This window comes from Mchenga conophoros, linkage group LG23 (assembly GCF_057382185.1).
Source record: "Mchenga conophoros isolate Kocher_MC1m ecotype Shallow Benthic linkage group LG23, M_conophoros_male_GT1.1, whole genome shotgun sequence".
NCBI classification, from domain to species: Eukaryota; Metazoa; Chordata; class Actinopteri; order Cichliformes; family Cichlidae; genus Mchenga; species Mchenga conophoros.
This window is the reverse complement of record NC_140547.1, coordinates 66,679-85,288: the sequence shown is the minus strand read 5'-3', so window position 1 is coordinate 85,288 and position 18,610 is coordinate 66,679. Positions and strand designations below refer to the sequence as shown.

The following is an 18,610-nucleotide window of genomic DNA, read 5'->3' as shown; positions in this document are numbered from 1 at the left end:
AAAAATGGAAACGTGTTCACAGACTGAGATTCAGATATTAAATGCTGTCAGCATTTCAAAAGGTATGGTGTCTGAATCTCAGGGTGTGACTCAACAAGTTTTTCATTAAAAATCACCTAAAATTTGGTGGATCAGCCCAGAAGCTGATCTATCCAAAAGGTACCATGTGGTCCCTAACACAACCGGCTCTGGGTCAGAGTCCACTTGCACAGCAGGACAGATCCAAAAGGGGATAAGAACCACATTTTCAGAGTGGATATAAATGCAGGTTATTTTTAAAATGGGAAGTGATGTTTTTACATTTACATTTTAGAGACTAATTAATAACATATAACATGTTGGTTGCTGAGATTCAGACTGTGTTGTGTTTGTGGCAAGTGTTGCTTCTCAGTCACAACTTTCTTTCATTTAATCAACAAGCATTTACTTACCTCTGCCACATCAGGAAGGCCACGGGATTGAATCATGAGAATCATGAGAATTGCAGTCCAGGAGGCTAGGACCGAGTAGAGCTGTGCCACTGGAGGGGCCAGTGGGGGTTAGGGTGGTCCGTCTGCCCTTATCAGGAGAGACCATGCTGGCTGCAAGGAAAATAAGAGCAAAAGACTGAGTAAATGGCCTTTCATCATACAGCTGTGTTAGTAATATTGGGGATTTTACAAACAAATCTTTGTAAATGTTGACTGCACGTGCTGCTGTATGCAGCATTTTTAGTGGGAAGTAATGATAAAAATACATCCACTTAATATTCTGTTCTTCTTGGCCTAAAATGTAACTTCTGGCACACTCTTGAGAAAGGAAGCAAAAAAACTCTTACAAAGGAGGCATCCCAGTGTGGAGTCAGACGAGTCGCTGGGGTACCACTGAGGGTCGTGGCTGGGTGAAGGGATCCAGCCTCTGGATGGGCTGAGCGAGGGAGACGAGGCCAGCAGTTTGGAGCCGTCGCTGTTGCCCAGCTTGGCTGGAGAGAGAGCAGCCTCCTCACCTGCAGTGCAGCAGGCAAACAGAAATGAGATATCAGCGATTAAACTCAGCAGGCTCAGATGTTTAGCTGCTTGGATGTCAACGTGCACTCTTTTCCACAACCTGCAGAGGAATTAATGCTGTGGAGCCACAAAGCTGACCTCAGTGGTAATTACAAAACCTTTCTAACCTACTCTCACTTTCCATTTCACTAAACAAACATCATCAAGCTTTATTTAGCAGTTTCTTGTCAATATGGCTCGGGTAAGACGTCTGCACGTGCACGCACCGTAATGTGTGGAGTTGATGGCAAGCTCGATGATGGAGTCGCTGATCTGCGTTTGAGGTTCTCCGGGGGTTAGAGCCTCTTCAGGAGGGCCTGGGAGTGAGATATCAAGGAGCGAGGCAACGCTCGGGGGAGAGAGGAGTGAGTCTCCCCCGCCGGTGACTCCAGGAGACGGAGGTGGTACGCCATTCTATGGAAAGAGCGATTTAACTTAGCACATCACATTTTTTTAAACCATTTATTCAAGCATAGCTGACAATTTTCTTTACCAAATGGTGATCAGCTACGACTGGAAAACAAATGAGGTTACGCAGACTCACTGCCTTTAACTAAGCCAAGTGTTCCCTCACAAAGGTCCACTGTGAGCAAGGAAACGCTCTGATGGCGATACAAACAGCTTTATTTATCCCATCAGGGCAAACTGTTTGGAGCAGCTTGTTTTTAAACCGTAACAGACAAATAAACAGGTGATCATGAATATGACAACTGTATGCAAGAATAATGTCTACAAAGAAAATCTATAAAAATTACTAAATCATTTGTGAAGTCTTGTACGACAGATGCACAGTAAAAAGAAAAACATTATGCAAAACCTGGCCTACACCGCACAGATAAACAGAAAATCATTAGAGTGAGCAATAACTTTCATTAAAGTAAGATAAATCAAAAACTGACCGTTTTAAATGTAACACTCCAAGATGGTAATGGGCAATAGCATTTATTCTAATGCCACAGGCAAGGAGGAGACATCAAATGAAGGAGGGTTCTAGTCCGTGTGTGTGTGTGTGTGTGTGTGTGTGTGTGTGTGTGTGTGTGTGTGTGTGTGTGTGTGTGTGTGTGTCTGTCTCTGACCTCTGGAACATTTTGCTGGTGGAGTTGAGAGTCTGGCTCAGCATCAGCAATGGGAGTGGTGGCGAGAAGAGCGCTGTTATCCACAGTGGAAGAATCCACCTCCCGACAGGGACTGCCTGGGATGATGCCTGCAGACTTAGCTGCCAGGTCAATGGCACCTGAAAGTATTAACAGTTCAGGCAAACGAGAGATTTGTCATATCACTCCTGATAAGCATCAACAGCAACAGCATGTGAAGAGCAGAGCAGGAAGAAAAAAAAAAAAAAAGGATGGTCCAAGGTCTTCTGGAAAAATGTTTTTGCTTCTGTCGTCTGCACAGAAATACTGTCTGTCACTGACCTTCTCAGAGTTCTAGATTTTGACACAGGAATCTTACACAAATACAACTTGGACCTTAAATATGTTTTTAAGCAATTTTATAAAATATGTCTGTGAAGGTTCTCAGTCATCCAGGTCATCGTAGTCAAAGGAGCTTACAAAGAAAAGCATCTGGACTTCTTTAAGTTACTTGAAGACGTTTCACCTCTCATCCGAGAAGCTTCTTCAGTTCTAAGGTCAAATGGTGGGGAGTCCCAGATTTAAACCTAGTGGGAGTATCCCCCCACAGAGGGACAAAAGGACCCCTGATGATCCTCTAATCGCCTGAGCCAAGGTGTGAAACTGGGTGCTTATAAAAGCAAAGTTGTTGACCCCATAAAAACAACAATATGTAATTTTTTTGCAGTATATTTGGTGTAGAGTTTATCAATATTTCAATAAAACAGAAAAATGTAGTAGATAACAGAAGAAGTCCATACTAGAGAGCTGGCTGGCCCCCGCAGAGCTGGATGTTGCTGGGGTTGTTTTAGTTTGGACAGAGCGAGAGGAAGGAGCTAGTCGGGGATGGATCGGCCGGAAAGATCCAGTTCCTGAAGGAAGAAACAGGAAGTGAGAGAGCAGACAATTACCAGAGGGTCTTGCTGAGAAAGAGAAATCGTTTTTAGCTGTGATTTCATTAATGCATACTGTAAAACTACGCCCTAAACATTTCCAGCCTCAGCTGACGACATATTCTATCGTTCTGTCCTGCCATCTGAGGAGTACCTGTGGCAGAGGAGTTGGAGAGGATGGAGAAGGAGCAGACGTGTTGAGGAGTGTCTCCTGTAGTTCTGGGCAGCAGTGTTCGCTGTGAACGAGAAAGAAGTGGCCAAACAAAAACACACTTAGGAAAACCCGCCTTCCACCCAACCAAGCCCAGAACTGATGAATGGATAATGATCTTGCTCTCACCTGAACTACAAGTGGTTTGCGAAGTTGTCTGTTCCGAGGTTTTCTCTGTCTAGAAAGGAAAAGATCTGACTGCATCTGTGAGAAAAAGAAAAGAAAAAAGCACATATTAATGCTCGTTAATACATGAATTATGTCTCTGTACAGTTGGCATAAACAAAAAATGATGCATTATTCTGGCTTACACTGATCGAGTCGAGCTGCTGTCTGAAGGCTAGCTCTGCCTCTTTGTTAGGGGAGAACATTCGGTTGTGCCGTGAGCTGTTGGGTGGCAGCGTGGTGGGTACTGCGAACACGCTGCTTTCTGATTCGCCAACTGCAGTAGAACCCAGCAGAGAGCGGGTAAGGTTGCGCCCACCTGAACAGGATTGAAACAGATGTGGTGCCACATCAGGAAAGGCAGCTATTTGAAGACAACTTCTAAAGAGGAAGCATCGGTGCTGCATAATTACTTCTCGCTGTTTAATAACTACAGCACTGTAAGTACAGAAAAGACTTTATCACAAAAGCCAGCAGGAGAGAGACATAAATACCTCCAGCACTTGGCAGCTGTAACTTGGGCATGCGCAAAGACGCCTGCGGCCGCCCACAGCTGGGGCTACGGGCGCCTGCAACAGGACCCTTCGCCGGAGGTGTGAGGACCTGGTTTTGCTCCTCCTGATAGGTCTTGAGGGGTGATGTGGCTGTGGAGCACAGCTCTGGAGCCTGAAGGAAAAGACACATGATATGCTCCTATCTCGAAATAGCACTTTCATTGAAAAAGACAAAAAAAAACCAAACAAAAAAAAAAACCTGTGGTGTTCATAGTACATAACCAGTAACATGTTTTTCATCAGCTGGCTTTGTACGGAATATAAACTCTTCACACTGCTGCATCTTAAAAATGTTTAATTTTAAGCCTTAATGCCACTGATAATTACACATTTTTCATCTTTTCAACTTGTAATTTAAACAACACACCAGGCCACAATCTTGGAAGACAGAAAAGGGAAAACTTACCAGAGGTTTGGGGTTGACTTCAGTGGAAACCAGCTTGAGTAAGCAGCGCAAAACTCGATTTGTCCTGTCGGGCTTTGGCTGCACTGAGGCTTGTCCCTCTTCTGAGTTGCTGGGTGGAGCTGTGACCGGCTGCCACTCGTACTCCAGCTGCAGCTTGCCTGGCTTCCCAAACATCAGGTACAGCTCGGCCAGGGTGACGTTCTCTGCGTCACGGGCGCTCCAGCCTTCCTCTCTGATCTGCTCAACGACCCGTTCTTTGGTCGCTGGTGGGGAAGCTTGCGACACGGCTTCGTCTGAGCCAGTCACTGAAGGTTTGACTGAAGGAGGCTGATTTGCCTCCGAGGAAGACGCGCTGGTGCTCTGCTCCTCTTTGTACTGCTCAGCGGAGCCATCGGCACCACTACATGACCTGTCCGTGCTTCTGGTCATGGCTAAACCACCACTGACCTCAACGCCAGTGCAGGCCTTTCCTGGATCAGAAGATCCCATCCCATCTCCCTCTTCTCTGACAGTCAGCTGAGAGGAAACTGGGACACAAGGGGACTGAAGTCTCTTCTCCTCTACCTTTGCAGAACTGTCTGCTGATGGATCAGGGTTGGGGGTTTCAGTTCGACGAGCATCACCCGTTATAGTCAGTGAAGCACCAGCAACAGCAGCGCTTCCCCGCCCAGATTTGCTGCCAGTTCGAGGTTGTGGAGCTGCATGGATGCCCAGGATCTGGGCAGCTGGCAACTCCTTGGCATTAGGTCGGCTCTTGCCACTCTCGATCCAATGGACAGTGCAGGACGCTTTGGAGTGAACCACACGTGCCACCCCAGGCAGTGTAGTCAATGTGCAGCTCTCAGCTGGAAAAAGAAAAAGTTCTTCCTTCTGAGTTATGCTGGGAGAGGCTGTGCTGGTCTGGTTGCCTTCTAGAGCCTCTCTCTCCATGAGACTCTTAAGCTGAGTTTTCAAAGTTAAGGACCAGTTTATATTCGACACAAGCTGGTACAGTGGGGCAAAAAAGTATTTAGTCAGCCACCGATTGTGCAAGTTCCCCCACTTAAAATGATGACAGAGGTCAGTAATTTGCACCAGAGGTACACTTCAACTGTGAGAGACAGAATGTGGAAAAAAAAAAAATCCATGAATTCACATGGTAGGATTTGTAAAGAATTTATTTGTAAATCAGGGTGGAAAATAAGTATTTGGTCACCTCAAACAAGGAAAATCTCTGGCTCTCACAGACCTGTAACGTCTTCTGTAAGACGCTTTTCTGTCCCCCCACTCGTTACCTGTATGAATGGCACCTGTTTGAACTCATCTGTATAAAAGACACCTGTCCACAGCCTCAAACAGTCAGACTCCAAACTCCGCTATGGCCAAGACCAAAGAGCTTTCGAAGGACACCAGGAAAAGTATTGTAGACCTGCACCAGACTGGGAAGAGTGAATCTACAATAGGCAAGCAGCTTGGTGTGAAAAAATCAACTGTGGGAGCAATCATCAGAAAATGGAAGACATACAAGACCACTGATAATCTCCCTCGATCTGGGGCTCCACGCAAGATCTCATCCCGTGGGGTCAAAATGATCATGAGAACGGTGAGCAAAGATCCCAGAACCACACGGGGGGACCTGGTGAATGACCTGCAGAGAGCTGGGACCAAAGTAACAAAGGTCACCATCAGTAACACACTACAACGGCAGGGAATCAAATCCCGCAGTGCCAGACGTGGTCCGCTGCTGAAGCCAGTGCATGTCCAGGCCCGTCTGAAGTTTGCCAGAGAGCACATGGATGATACAGCAGAGGATTGGGAGAATGTCATGTGGTCAGATGAAACCAAAGTAGAACTTTTTGGTATAAACTCAACTCGTCGTGTTTGGAGGAAGAAGAATACTGAGTTGCATCCCAAGAACACCATACCTACTGTGAAGCATGGGGGTGGAAACATCATGCTATGGGGCTGTTTTTCTGCCAAGGGGACAGGACGACTGATCCGTGTTAAGGACAGAATGAATGGGGCCATGTATCGTGAGATTTTGAGCCAAAACCTCCTTCCATCAGTGAGAACTTTGAAGATGAAACGAGGCTGGGTCTTCCAACATGACAATGATCCAAAACACACCGCCCGGGCAACAAAGGAGTGGCTCCGTAAGAAGCATTTGAAAGTCCTGGAGTGGCCTAGCCAGTCTCCAGACCTCAACCCCATAGAAAATCTGTGGCGGGAGTTGAAAGTCCGTGTTGCTCGGCGACAGCCCCAAAACATCACTGCTCTCGAGAAGATCTGCATGGAGGAATGGGCCAAAATACCAGCTACTGTGTGTGCAAACCTGGTAAAGACCTATAGTAAACGTTTGACCTCTGTTATTGCCAACAAAGGTTATGTTACAAAGTATTGAGTTGTATTTTTGTTATTGACCAAATACTTATTTTCCACCCTGATTTACGAATAAATTCTTTACAAATCCTACCATGTGGATTCATGGATTTTTTTTTTTTCCACATTCTGTCTCTCACAGTTGAAGTGTACCTCTGGTACAAATTACTGACCTCTGTCATCATTTTAGGTGGGGGAACTTGCACAATCGGTGGCTGACTAAATACTTTTTTGCCCCACTGTATATGCCCCAGAAAGCAGCATGTTAGAGCAGTACATTTCTAATATGTACACTAGGAATGAAAAACACTCTGAAGAGTTTTGCATACATATTGCACTGTAATGTTTTTTTTAAAAAGGATACAATCCACTGGTCATGATAAGCCCACTTCTGTTTCAGATACTCTATGAGGCTGGAAACTTTCCTGTGGAGCTCCACCACCATCCTGAGAAAACAGAAAAAACATTTGATGTCAACTTTGCAAAATACAACACTACCAGGTCGAATACGTCTGACATAAACTACTTCTACATTTTACACTTAGACTACTGTGGATCAAATTTAATAGAGTTTTCTAAAACCGAAATAATCCTGTGTGGGAAAAATCAAAACGCCAACTACGTGCTCCAAAAATAACTAAAATAAAACAGAAATGTTCATTAATGTATAGTTTTACTATATTTGTTTTGTCACGTTTGCAAACAAATGCATACTGACATTGCTGTAATTCAGCCATTTTCACAAAGTCTTTACCCTTCTTCAACCTACCCATGATAAATAACCCTTATTATCATAATAATTAAACAAAAAAACAAAAAAAACCCCTAACACTGAAACCAGTAAAAACGAAACTGAACCTCAAAAGAAGCAAACCCAGTCTGAACACTAACTGAAAACTGAACTGAGAACAAAAATTAAAAATGAAAGAAATAGAGTTTAAACTTTGAACAGCATCATGTCTGAGGGTGTTTACACTTTTCAAATTTCACGAGTTAGCTTAAAAAAAAAACATATACACACATATTTAATTTGCACAAAAAAAAAAAAAAAAAAAAAAAAAGAGCTGACCCAGAAAACGGTGGAAAACATGCAAACCATCAAACTGAAATAAGCAGTCTGAAGCCAAGAAGAGGTTCTTAAATTAGCTCAGGCTTTGTTGCATCACCATGGCTTGAACTAATAAAATAAATAAATAAAATAATAATAGAAAATGAATTAATGAAGGTATGACATCTCTCCGACTCTTGGATGTTATGCTTTTGAAAATATATTGTGGTTCTTATCCATGTCAGACCTGAGGCGAGGGTTGTGGGCAAGACTCTGAACTCGGGCCCAGGAGTGGTTACTGCGTGGCTGGAGCTCCACTGCCACCTTCAAGGGCAGACGCACCGGCTTCTGGTCCTCTTCATCACTCACTCCTGCAGGACACAAAATTACAGATTCAGCCACTATAAGAAAAGCCCAAAACCTATAAACTCAACTATGCTCTCTCACTTAATCAACCACGACAAAATGAAAAGGCAGCCATCAATCTCGGTGGGATCCATTCACAGATTTACATACAACAATGACAAGAGACAGTCTTTTTCTACCCTTGATGAAAGCAAATATTTTCAGTAAGTGTGATGAGTGGGTGTTATTGAGCAGAGGGGTTGATGACAGCTGGTCAGAACAGTCATCTCCTTCATCCTCCTCACTTTGCACCCAAAGTTACCATGGAAACACCACCAGCCCACTTGATGCCATGGTTTTTGTAAAAAAGCCCCGCCCCCGTGAACCCCCCAGTCTCACCATCAGTGAGGTTTTCAGTGCTTGTTCTGTAACGCGTGTGCTGGGTTTCTGCAGGCTCATACTCACCATCTGGATCACAAAGTTTCTTCAACGCTCGGCACATTGGAGCTTTGATCCGCAGGTTCCTCCCCTTAGAGCGCACGGTGGTGGCCCTGGTGGAACAGAAGAATCTTTATTCATATATGTTGTAAGCTCTAAACCTTGCCGTGCCACAGAGAAAGCATCTGACTACATACTGTCAACTCAGCCCTCAGATTTGTTTTTCATACTAGCAAAGTGCTAATCTGTATCTTTCCAAATGTGATCTAGTGCATCAGTTTAAAGTATCACAATCCCAGATGTGTACGTAAACCCACTAGCCAAAGCTTCTGCCACAGACTTACCCTTGCTGGATGAGTTCGTTCAGCTTTGCCACATTCTTATCATCCATCACTGTCAAAGACAAAACACAAGACAGCTAGTTAAGACATGCTCCTCAGGGGCAACTGCCCCGAGCCACAGGGATCATCTGGAGTTTAATCACATCCCCTGTGTCCACAACCAGCAGAACAAACAGCAAAACACACGCAGTCTACATTGCATCCAAGCGCTTTCACAGCCCTCACTTACATCCTCCAACTTTTTTGCGAAGCTCGGCGTAGCAGATGAGGCCGTACAGTTCTTGAGAAGATTTCTTTAACACCCTGGAGTACACTGAGAAGGAAAGGAAGCACAAGTCACAACACTGGTGGAGGCCTGTGCGTGCTACATAAAGATAACATGAGAGTAACACTGGGTGCTTTTTGTAGGGGAAAAGAGCTCCAGCTTATCTGGTGAACTTCTTTAACATATGTTTTGCTTGCTAAAAAACAAAAATGTCAGTGTGAGTTCTGTTGTAGGAAAAAATAATAATATATGTGGCTGTTTAACAGCATCTCTTCTTTACTTCTCATTCACAGTGTCTGCAGTAAGTAGCATAACTGAAACAACTAAACACAAACCTAAAATAAACCAATTAAGATCAGCCTAAGACATCACCTTGTTGTATGAGTTGTACACATTTTTATGAGGCGTCATTCGATAAAGTCATTACAGTGTACAAACTTCATATTTGGGGATCAAAAATTCCAAGGTGAATTAAGAGAGAGAGAAAAAAAGCAACTCACCGTTAGCGAAGTCGATGTGTTTGGAGATCTTGTGCCAAGTTCGGTAGTAAAAGTGGCGGACCTGTTCCTTGTTCTTCACCATATTTGCTGGCTTGCCTCTCTTCTTGTACTTCATTGCAATGTTGTTCTGGATGGCCTCAAAATCCTTCCCGTGCTGGGAACAAAGGAGGGCAGCCGTGAATCTACGACGTCAAAAGATCTACACATGGTAAACTTTTAACTTGGTAAAAGGTTGTTGCAAGCTTTACCTCATAAAGACCCTCAAAAAAGCTGTTTTTGTCCTCGGCGCTCCAGGATTCCCACTGCCGACGGGCTCTTTTCTGGTTACCAGCTTGTTCTTCCTTCTCTGTAGACCCTTGGCCCTTGGAGGTCTTGGATACTCCCCCCGTGGAGCTGACCACAGGCCCGGTCTGCCCCACCACACCCTGGGAAGAGGAGCCATTCTCTGCCCCTGTTTTAACACAGAAACATTCAGAGGAAAGGCACAACTTAAATATCAGCTCACCACCCTGGCTGTTTTTTATGTCATAACGAAAAAAGGTTGATCTGAGGTGTGTGATTTGCGAGATGTTAAAATACATGCACACAAAGCCACCCACTGCCATTACAGCGCACAGAACCTGCAGAGCTTCCCTCTCTGTGGTTAAGCTCTGGCAAGGAGACAGGAAAAGCAATCAGTCCCTATGGTCAGGTCTACATTACACAGTTCCAAAACCAACTCATGGTGGGCTCCACTGGCCAAGTTTTCTGGCCCAGTACTGTGCACAACACCAGGAGACATTAGCAGGAGCACCCAGAGAGTTGCTGTTGCAGTACTGTGCTACATTATAAAAAAAAATAAAGAAAGAAAAAAAAGTGTTGTTTTTTTTGTTTTTTTTTAGCCCAAATGGGTGTTAATTTACAAACACAAGCATGTGACTGGCTCACAGACAATAACCTAGATGTGTCGCCTTCAAAATAGAAGTGCACCGATATAGCATCACATAAAAATAAGTGAGGCTTTCTTAGTCAGACAGTCAAACGTTTGTGCTCAATCTAAATATAGTTTCTGACACAATCAGAGCTTTTCTGTTTCAAACAACAAAAATCCACCAGTCATACCTGTCAAAGGATACACAAGTAAATAATATTGTTTCTGATCTGATCAATGGCTGCTGTTTTGTGGACAAAGCAATTTTAAAAGGAAAAATGTACAAATTAAAATCACAGATGTATAATGTACTGAAATATTTTTCCAAATAAATTCCACTTTTCAATGAGGAACACACAGATTACTGGGTGGCATAGCCTCATTAACAAACTCAAAAACCACCACCACCTTACTAAGTCTCAGCCCCACCCAAAGCTGTCTGTGCCTCCAGAGGGACAGGTAGTGTGGAAACCCAGGAGGTAATGCCTTGTCTGCATAGATAAACTGACACCAACCAGCTCACACTTAGCAAATACAATACTATTAGTGATTGGTAGCCTACAGGGGAATCCTTCATTGTGTTTAAAAGTCATCCTGAAAGCCTTAAGTCATCTCTAGCTTTGATTCATTGTTTAGAAAGTTCCTGATATCAGTCACCCTCTGAGTTACTACAGAGGCTCATTCAGATTATTTGCAAAACCAAAACTGAATAATGGCAAATAAATTACAACCTCTGCTTTACTGGTATTTGTTGTAAAATGGGGGTGATAAAAAAAACAAAACAAAGGTAGCCTAGGCTAAATCTGTGGGTCAATGAAATGATTGGCTGAAAACTGCAACATCATTCTAGTCCAATTTCCTATATAGTCCCAAAAGAAAATAATAAGAAAAAAGACAAAAGAACTGTAAGCAACCCTGTTCAGTAATGTCCCTTTCCTGTCCTGATATCAGGTCCATTTTAAGCCCGTGATTTAAACAGACACAGTTGAAAGGTACAAATGTGCATGACACGAATTCAAACGTGGTGCAGATGTGTGTCACAGGTTGATCTGGCTGTAGGCTGTGGCACTTGGCCAGAGGTGGCGCTGGTTGACTCGACTCCATGTTAGTGCACAAAGTAAACTGCTCGCTGTAGTTGTGAAGCAAAAACGCTGAAATCGGAGAAATAAACCGTGCGAGCGGAACGATAACGACGACAAGAGTCTCCCGATCGTTTACTCTTGCTGTCCTGTGAACAACATCGGCGTGGTGTTAATTGTTTGCTGTTTTCGCGATCGCGTCGCGAATGAGGATATCACCAGATAAACTCGCCACATTTTAAACATTTTGTTGTTCAACAGCATCAAGACTGACGGAGTGTGTTTGAGATAACCTCACAAGTGTCACAGATGACACATTTGGCGTTTTTTTGCTGGTTTGTCGGTAGCAGCTCCTGAAACGCAAGACTGCCACACATCTGTTCGACCAACGCCAGTTGATCTAAACGCCAGTAGATCTGGAACACCGCCAGTCCGAGTGTCAGGTGAACTGAACTTCAGGTAAGAAGTTATGACCTGCAGTCTATCTGGGTCAGATATAAACCAAGTTTAGGTGGAGTTTATTTTCGTTGTGCTGACTTTTTACCCTCAGTTGCAATAACTAGTACTGGTTCTAGCCAGCTTGACAGAGTTTATATACAGCTGGGTGGGTGCTATGACGTTACTGATAGTGAACTTTATTTTATTCATAAGGTTAGTTAGTAGAGTTGCCAACGGCTCTTTAAAAAAATGGAATGGTCCCTCATTCAGAGAAAATATTACACGTTTCGTATTGAGCTGAGAAGGAACACAGTTTGTCCCGGACTTTCGCTATAATGAAAAAAAGACACAAAGCTGGAGTTATTCTGTCGTTACGCTGCACAGCTGCCTCTTCTCCTCTCATCCTCTCCCCTGCCTCTCCTGTTGCTACTTCAATCATGAAACTGATCAATGATCAGCTGATTGGCTTTTCTCCCTTGTTTATTTATCGCCCACTTTGCGCCAGAAAGAGGAAACCAGCAGATGTCGCGCTAAACAACAGCAGCACATTTAAGCTTGATCAGCTGTTGTTAGAATTTATTTGATATTACTTTCTAGTATCAGCTGATGTTTGCTGGAGTCACAGCTGTAAAAGCTGCTGGTCATGATATCGGTTTGGATATGTGGTGAGAGGGAAACATGAAGATGAAACCAGGAGATGTCCTTACTGAATCATCAGAGCTGAACAGGTGATGGAGAAACAGGTTTACCTTTTAGTTCACATGAATGAGTTGAAGGGAAGTTATGAACTGTTTCTGAGACACAAATAACACCAGGATCCTTTTTTATGTAGCTGACAGCTGGCAACTGTGCAGGGGTGGATCTAGGAAAGTTTTGCCAGGGGGCCAGGTAGGGCATTAACAGGGAAAGGTGGGGCACAAAGAAATACTTTTCTTTCTTATTCTCATTTAAAATATCTAGCTTTTATTAAATAATTATCTAAATCTTACAACCAAAGTTTTTATCTGACGTAAAATGTATAGAAATCATACATATACCAACAAGACAGTGTACATCACTGTCACAACAGCATTTGTTTTCAGTCAAAGTCTTTATGGCTTTAATACCTGGTGGGCCGGTCTCTAGTCAAAATGCCTGATTTTCTGTCCCAGTCCAGCCCTGCAGGTTAATACTGGCAGTGTCACCATGCCAGCTGACTGTATTTCATCATCAGCCAGTGTTGTTCTTGATCAATATTACCAAAGTTTACCATAAGGCAGCATAGAAAGTATTTACTTGCTTTCAGGTTTTATTCAAATGTTAGTCTTTTCAGTTGTTTCCCCACTTTTTTCCTGTTTCAAAATCAAACACCAGTTTGTGAGAAGATTATCTTCTTTTTTTTAATAGGCATTGGTTTTGCATTGGCATTGGCTAATTTGTCAATTCTTTGTTACAAATGTTCGTATTTTAATATTCAAAAATGTTTTTGCCCAAAACATATGTGCACTATATGTCAGTAAAAATATTATGCAAATATTGCTGTCCTTGAATGCTGAGTAAACACTGACAAAGCACTGATTGTATCTCTTGTACTTTATCAACGCAGTATCTAAAAACTTTGCACCATAGTGGTTAAAATCTCATTCTAATAAGAATTAAAAGCGCATTCGGTTATTAGGTTTATAGGATTATTGAATTATGGTTAACGGTTGGTAGATTTTTTTTTTAAAAACATTATCTGCCAATTACATCTGCCACCCTTCTCCAAATCTGTGCCCCTACCTGGCCCCCCAACAAAAATTTTCTAGACACGCCACTGGGTCCGGGTGGATCTCCACCAGCAGCTCAGCAGGCGAATCCGAAAACTGACACTGACGGCCAAACTCGCAGCGGTGCTTGGAGTAAGCATAAGTGGACCTGGACCTCACCGGACCTGGAGTACCTGATGATTAAGTGCCGGCCATTCTGGCTACCGAGGGAATTTACAGCAGTGATTATTACGGCTGTTTACATTCCCCCACAAGCCGACACTGACCGAGCACTCAGGGAACTGTACAGCGCGATCAGCAGTGAGGAAACCGCACACCCAGAGGCAGCGTTTATCACAGCCGGAGACTTTAATAAGGGAAACCTGAAGAAAGTCTCACCCAAACTCCACCAACACATCCATTTTAACACTCGTGGAGACCGGCTACTCGACCACTGCTACATCTCTTTCCGGGATGCGTACAAAGCCCTCCCCCGCACCCCATTCGGCCAATCAGATCACCGCTCCATCCTGCTCCTGCCCGCCTACAGGCAGAAGCTGAAACAGGAAGCTCCAACCCGGAGGGCGGTGCTGTTTTGATCACGCGGACTGGGAAATGTTTCACGTGGCTGCTAGGGACATTGACGAGTACACAGACTCAGTCTGCGGATTTATCAGGAAATGCGTGGAAGATGTCGTCCCATCCAGAACAGTTAAATCCTTCCCAAATCAAAAACCCTGGATTAACGGAGATGTTCGCGCGGCACTGGCGGCACGGAGCACCGCCTTTGCCTCCGCGAACACATCGGACTACAAACACGCACATTACCAACTCCGGAAGACTATCTAAGCAGCCAAACGTGAGTACAGGGACAGGGTGGAGCAACAGTTCGACAACCCTCGGAGTATGTGGCAGGGACTAAACACGATCACAGACTTTAGAGGGAAAACCAGCACACCGCAGACCACGGCCTCTCTGTGTGAGGATCTAAACGTATTCTACGCTAGATTCGACACAGCGAACACCATGAGACCGGACAGTGTGCGCACCGCGGATGACGTCAGTGCGCACACTGTGTCTGAGGAGGATGTGCGGAAGTGCTTCAGGAAGGTGAACGCACGCAAAGCTACTGGTCCGGACGGGATTCCCGGCCGCGTCCTCAAGTCATGCGCGGCTCAGCTGGCTGCAGTGTTCACGCACATCTTCAACCTTTCCCTCTCTCTGTCTGTAGTCCCAGCCTGCTTCAAAATGGCCACCGTCGTCCCTGTACCCAAATCCTCCACCATCTCCTCATTGAACGACTGGCGACCTGTAGCCCTGACCCCCATCGTAAGCAAATGCTTCGGTCACTGGACCCTCTACAGTTCGCATACCGCCACAACAGGTCCACTGATGATGCCATAGCCTTGACACTACACACTGCCCTGTCACACCTGGAGAAGAGAGACACGTATGTGAGAATGCTGTTTGTAGATTACAGCTCAGCATTCAATACCATCGTTCCCTCGAAGCTGGACAGGAAACTGCAGGATCTAGGACTGAGCAGCTCCCTCTGCAGCTGGATCCTTAGCTTCCTGTCTGACAGACGCCAAGTGGTCAGACTGGGCAGCATCACCTCATCCCCCATCACACTGAACACTGGTGCCCCACAGGGGTGTGTACTGAGCCCTCTCCTGTACTCACTCTACACCTACGACTGCACAGCCACTAACAACTCCAACATCATTGTGAAGTTTGCGGACGACACTACAGTGGTGGGTCTTATCACCAATGGTGATGAGACGGCTTACAGGGAGGAGGTCAGCGCCCTGACCCACTGGTGTCAAGACAACCATCTCACACTCAACGTCGCAAAGACAAAGGAGCTGATAGTGGACTTCCGGAGGTGCAGAGAAGTACACACCCCCATCACCATCAACGGCGCTGCTGTGGAGAGAGTGAGCAGCTTCCGGTTCCTTGATGTACATCTGGCTGAGGATCTTACGTGGTCAGTACACACAAACAAAACAGTGAAGAAGGCGCAGCAGCGCCTCTTCTTTCTCAGGAGACTGAAAAGATTCGGCATGAGCCCCCGCATCCTCAGGACCTTCTATCACTGTGCCATTGAGAGCATCCTCACTGGATGCATCACCACCTGGTATGGCAACAGCACCGCCTACAACTGCAAAGCTCTCCAGCGAGTAGTGCGGTGCTCTGAACGGATAATTGGAGGTGAGCTTCCCTCCCTCCAAGACATCTACAGGAAGCGGTGCCTGAGGAAAGCGGGGAGGATCATCAAGGACTCCAGTCACCCCAGCCATAAACTGTTCAGACTGCTTCCATCAGGAAGGAGGTTCTGCAGCATCCGGTCCCGTACCAGCAGACTGAGAGACAGCTTCTTCCATCAGGCCATCAGACTGCTGAACACTTCATAGACACCTCAGCTTCACTACTGGAACTTTAACATTATGCACTCCATACTGTACAGTAACGCCACTGTTTTGCACATGTCTCAACTCTGTATATTTTTATATATTTTATTTATTGTTGACTCTATTTAATTTGTAAAATATGTGTACACACACACACACACACACACACACACACACACACACACACACACGTAGAAAAATATTTAGTATACACATCCAGAAATGCATATACTATTATATATTGTACATATATTTATTAGTTTCAGATGTAGCCATTCTTGTATTTTGCTTGTTTACATTATTGTATTTTGCACAACTCTGTTGCTTGTGAAGCTCGCACACAAGAATTTCACTCACATGTGCTGTACCAATGTACCTGCACATGTGATGTGACAATAAAAGTGATTTGATTTGATTTTGATTTGAAATTATTTTTGGAGTGGCACAAATAATTTGTGTGGCATCAAATTTGATGCAGAACAGCTGATTGTTCTGTAAATAGTTTGAAATGTTTATTTAAAAAAACGCCTTGGCTGCATTTTAAGTAAACAGCTGCAAAAAACTTTGTTTGCATAGATCAGTTACTTTTTTGAAGACGTAATTATATAATTAATTGCCCAACATTGGTCATTATATACTGTATTTTGCAGACAGAGAGTTACAGGACTCTCTCCCAGACCACAGACTCATACTCATAATACAAGTCAGAGCTTTTTTTTTTTTTTTTTAAAAAAGAAAGTTGCGTTTTCAAAATTGGAGTTCAAGTTATTTTTACTTCCAATAGTGTTAACATACTACACAGGTCATGAACAAGATTTTTTTTTGAATTTTTGTTGTAAGTGGGCTAAAGGAGTTAATTAAAAAAAAGTCTAACATAAATTTAAATGTTGTAATTTGATTATTTTAATAAACCATGTAACTTGGATGGATTCAATGCTGACGTGACCACAGTGCACACGCCTGCTGTTGCTCACAGTGGTCCAAGGGACCGCTCAGAGAGTTTGTGTGTTCGCTCAGACACATGAAAAATTAGAGGGAACATTGGACCCAAGCTTCGCCCCCACAACAGGGTCCTCAACCGTCCTGGAAGAAAGTCTAGTGTGGTATTCTACTGATCAACTGAGCATGCCACCTTTCCCAGTTTGTGTCCATAAACCTCTTTGTGTGCTCCCCTGTTGATCTTCTCTCATTCCTACACTGCTCTTTTGATGGTCATGTGATCTGTACACCTAAATACAGCCCAGTTATTGTTGTTGTTCACACCTGACGCCTGGGCTCATAAGTTGTCCTCAATATCTTGCATTTCCATCCCCCGTTTCTGACTCCCTGCCATCTGTCTTCTCCTTGATATTCTTCTATAATGAAACCTGCAATCATTGCAATCACCAATGAGTCAGCTGAATGGCTAGCTTATCACTTTAACTGAAACACTGTTCAGTCTCAACTTTGCAGTTACTATTTTCATCATTTATGTTACAAGCATTTGTAAGTGCAATTTGTTTGGAGGCACAATCGTCTGATTTTTGTGTGTGACAACATTTCTGCATCTCAAGAACGGTTTAGTTTGGACTACTTGCACAATTTTGCGCTTTAAACTGACCTGCAGTTTGGTTTGGCTAAAAACTTCAGAGCAGACATTTGCCCAAATTTCTGGGCGCTTTCTTGGGTCAGCACAGCTTCTCAGTTTAATATATGAAGTGCCAGATCTTTTTGCATGTCCACTTAATTTCAGAATTTAAGAAACAATCCATGTGACTGAGGCCTGGTATCAGCTTGGCATCCTTTCATCTCTCTAGCCTTTTAGTTAATTATGCCTTACTAAAAACGTGTAAAACAGAGAGCACAATCTGTGATTAGGTATTGAAACAGCTGTTTACTCCCCAGATGTTTGTGTCCTCAAAGAAATTCCATTTTGATTTATGTGAATGTATTGTGCAGGTACTTTCTCTGCTTCGCCCTCATTGCTTGCTTTATCTGAGAACATAATCTGCCTTCTTTTAGCTTGGGGTAGGCCTCACTTTATGTTTTAAATTAAAACGCTTGAAGACAAAGTGAACTCTGGACAAGCGTGCGACCTAACTGAAGTCCAGGTGGGCTTGTTGATAATCACATTTTCACACTCATCTCGGGGCAGACCTGTGGTGTTCTGGTGCCAACCTGTCCCCTCCGTTTTTTGAGTGCCCCCCCCCACATATAAAAAGAGACGGTTTATTTTATAATATTTTAGACAACAGCATATAAAACACCATTTGCTTGCACTTGTGTGTGTGTGTGTTTGTGTGTGTGTGTAAAAACTGAGATGTTCAGAGGTCTTGCTTCATGGTATCGAGCAGCTCACACAAAACAGGGTCTTTGTATTTTAATGTAGGTGCTGATGTAAACCA

At 44.0% G+C, this 18,610-nt stretch overlaps 1 pseudogene; it reads right to left on the bottom strand.

The window, feature by feature from the left end:
• The window catches only part of LOC146546240 (protein cramped-like), a 51,309-nt pseudogene that overhangs the window by 3,050 nt on the left and 29,649 nt on the right, over positions 1–18,610 (bottom strand).